General features: G+C 61.6%; 1 protein-coding gene across 1 annotated transcript in view; it reads right to left on the reverse strand.

The window, feature by feature from the left end:
• Basp1 (brain abundant membrane attached signal protein 1) overlaps window positions 1-1,052 on the reverse strand; it is a 50,381-nt gene extending 49,329 nt beyond the window's left edge. Inside the window, exon 1 of the mRNA XM_021183915.1 lies at window positions 840-1,052. The gene's annotated coding sequence lies outside the window, so the exon portion shown is untranslated. The remainder of the gene's footprint in view (window positions 1-839) is intronic.
• Window positions 1,053-2,488: the final 1,436 nt, after the last annotated feature.

A 2,488-nucleotide genomic window follows, 5' to 3' on the forward strand; every position in this document is an offset into this window, starting at 1 on the left:
GGGGGGGGGGGGGGGGGGGGAACTATAGAAATCTTGGCTTGCAGAAGGGTTGAGCCCGCTCGGGCCGCGGGCTGTCAGGTTCAAGCCCACACACACCCCCAGGCTGGGGCGGCGGTGGAGGCGCGCGGCCCGCTCTCTGAGCGCAAGGCTCAAAAATTAAAATAAAATGCTGGCGACGTCCACAGGTTAGTGGGAAGACAGCTCAGCCGCAGACCAGGCTGGGGGCTTTAATCTGCCCCGGACGTGCACACCGCCTTCCGAACCTCGTGTTCCTCGGTTACCCTAAACCAAGATCTAGGAGTCCCGAGGGCCAAGCCACCCCCGCCCCTTCCGATCTGACCAGATTCCGCGTCTTCTTTCTCCCTCCCCACCCCACCCCACCCCCATCCTCCATCTTCTGTTACTGCGCCCCTCACACCGAGCGCCTACTCCGTGGCTGTGCGGATTCCGCTGACAGAAGGCTGGGTTCAGCCCACAGAACCGTGGCCAGTGGACTCGGTGCGTTTAAAAGGTTTCGCATTCGGTTTTTCCCTGTCACCAGAGCTCCCCACCCACCACCCCCTCCCTCCCGAACTCGGTTCGTCCGCCTCGCCGCCACCCCCCTCCAAGCCCCCCACCCTACGAAAGGCCGAAGCTGTCCACCTGGGGGAGAGCATCACCTTGGATTTCCAAATGCGACAGAGCCCACATAGAGGAATCCCATGCCCACTGTGTCTACACCCGGCCGCACCCCGGCTGCACCGTTGGAGAACCCTAGGCTTCGGGGTGGGGCGGGGCCCTGGGGAACCGGTGGCCCGGAGTCCGCGATGGCCTTAGGGACCCACGGCGCGCCTCCTTACCGGCTTTGGGTGCCTGTGGCGGCCCTGGGTGAGCGCGGTGCCTCCAAGGGGCCCGGGTGGCTGGTGTCGTCCGGCCGAGTGCCTGGTCGCTCAGCAAAGGCTCTCTCTCTCCCGGCTCGACGGCGGAGCCCGGAGCGTGGAGCGAGTTGGAGCGCTGCCGCCGCCGCCGTCGCCGCTGCCGCTACTGCCGCCGCCGCTGCAGCCTCTGCATTTCTCGATCGCTCCCCCTCCCCTTCCTGCCCAGCGCCCTCCCCCCCGCGCGTCCGCCCGCCCAGCTCCTCCGCTCGCCGACCCCGCCCGCCTCGCGCCCGCCCCTCCTCTCCCAACCCGCGGCCCTCACCCCTCCTGCTCCTTTCGCGCCCCGCCACCCGGGAGGGGGTCCCCCAACTTCTCTCCACCAGCAGCCACTGCGCCCCGAGACGCCCCGTGATCCAGCGCCCCCGTCACCACACCCGCACAGTCACCCCCACCCACTGCTCTCCTCATCCAGATCCCTTACCCGCCTCCCCAACAGTCTCTGTCAGTCCCCCTCCTCCTATTCCCTCCTTGCACGCCCCTCCATCCCCCCCAACCCCCACCCCCGGCGGGACTGTCTGTGGATTTCTCTCCTCTCTGTGTCTCGCACACATTTTATTTGAAAGCATTGAATACGTAGCTCAGGCTCTCGCTCAGACTTAAGGGGCTGATGAACTACGCCCCCGCCGTAACCAGCTTTCTCTGCACCCCAATCCAGCCCCGCTCCAGACGACGGGCTTAGATTCTGCTATCACGTAGGCAGTGAGCCTGGGGAAGACGCGATGCCTCCCTTGAAACCATCAAGACAGATATCCGCTGGTTTAGGGTGTCCCCCAAGGCAAGCATCTGGGGCGCCTCCGGCAGATGCTCGCCCTCTAGGCCTGATCAGGAGGCTCCAGCTTTGCAAGGCGCCACCGCCCAGAGCTCAGGTTCGGGTTGGAAGGGTGGGCGGCGCCGCCTCAGGGTACGTTCTCCGGACTTCGGAGAGAAAGAAACGAAGAAATGCACCCTAGGAAAAAGGGCTTCGACTTTTTGTGCCTGTGCTTTCATGGAAGTCACCAGCTCTCAGGCTGCTTAAGATGCTACTCAGAAGCGCGCCCAGCCAGACTGTGGCCATCCGCGCCAAGTCCTCGTGGCCTGGTCGGCGAGCACTTTGGGTAGCACCGCGACACACAATAGCCACCAGGGTTAGGAGATGTGCTCGCTATGCTTACCTGTTGGCAAAAATAAAATGAAAAATAAAAATTTAAATTTGGAAACTAACACATGGTGACATCTTCTAGAACCACAGCTCTTTCTTCAGACAAAAGCCAATTTTACCATCCCGCAAACCCATTGAGCCCTGGAAGTTCGGTTCGCGGCACTTTGGCGCCCTCTGGCTGTATCAGGGTTGCTTGCTTGTTCTGCTTCGTCCTGAAAGAATAGCGGCGGGGGTAGGGGTGGGGGAATGGAAATGTATGTTGCCTTCTTGGTTGGATCTACCCTCATGAGTGAAGCACGGATTTGGGATGCGCTTGCCCTCCGCGTCCGTAATGACAAAACACAACTACATTTAAGGAGACGAATGCCAAAGGTAAGTGCTATCAGTATCTCAGATTGGGGGGGGGGGGGTCACTTTTTTTTAATAGAAAAAT

The sequence above is a fragment of the Mus caroli genome, chromosome 15 (assembly GCF_900094665.2).
Source record: "Mus caroli chromosome 15, CAROLI_EIJ_v1.1, whole genome shotgun sequence".
NCBI classification, from domain to species: domain Eukaryota; kingdom Metazoa; phylum Chordata; class Mammalia; order Rodentia; family Muridae; genus Mus; species Mus caroli.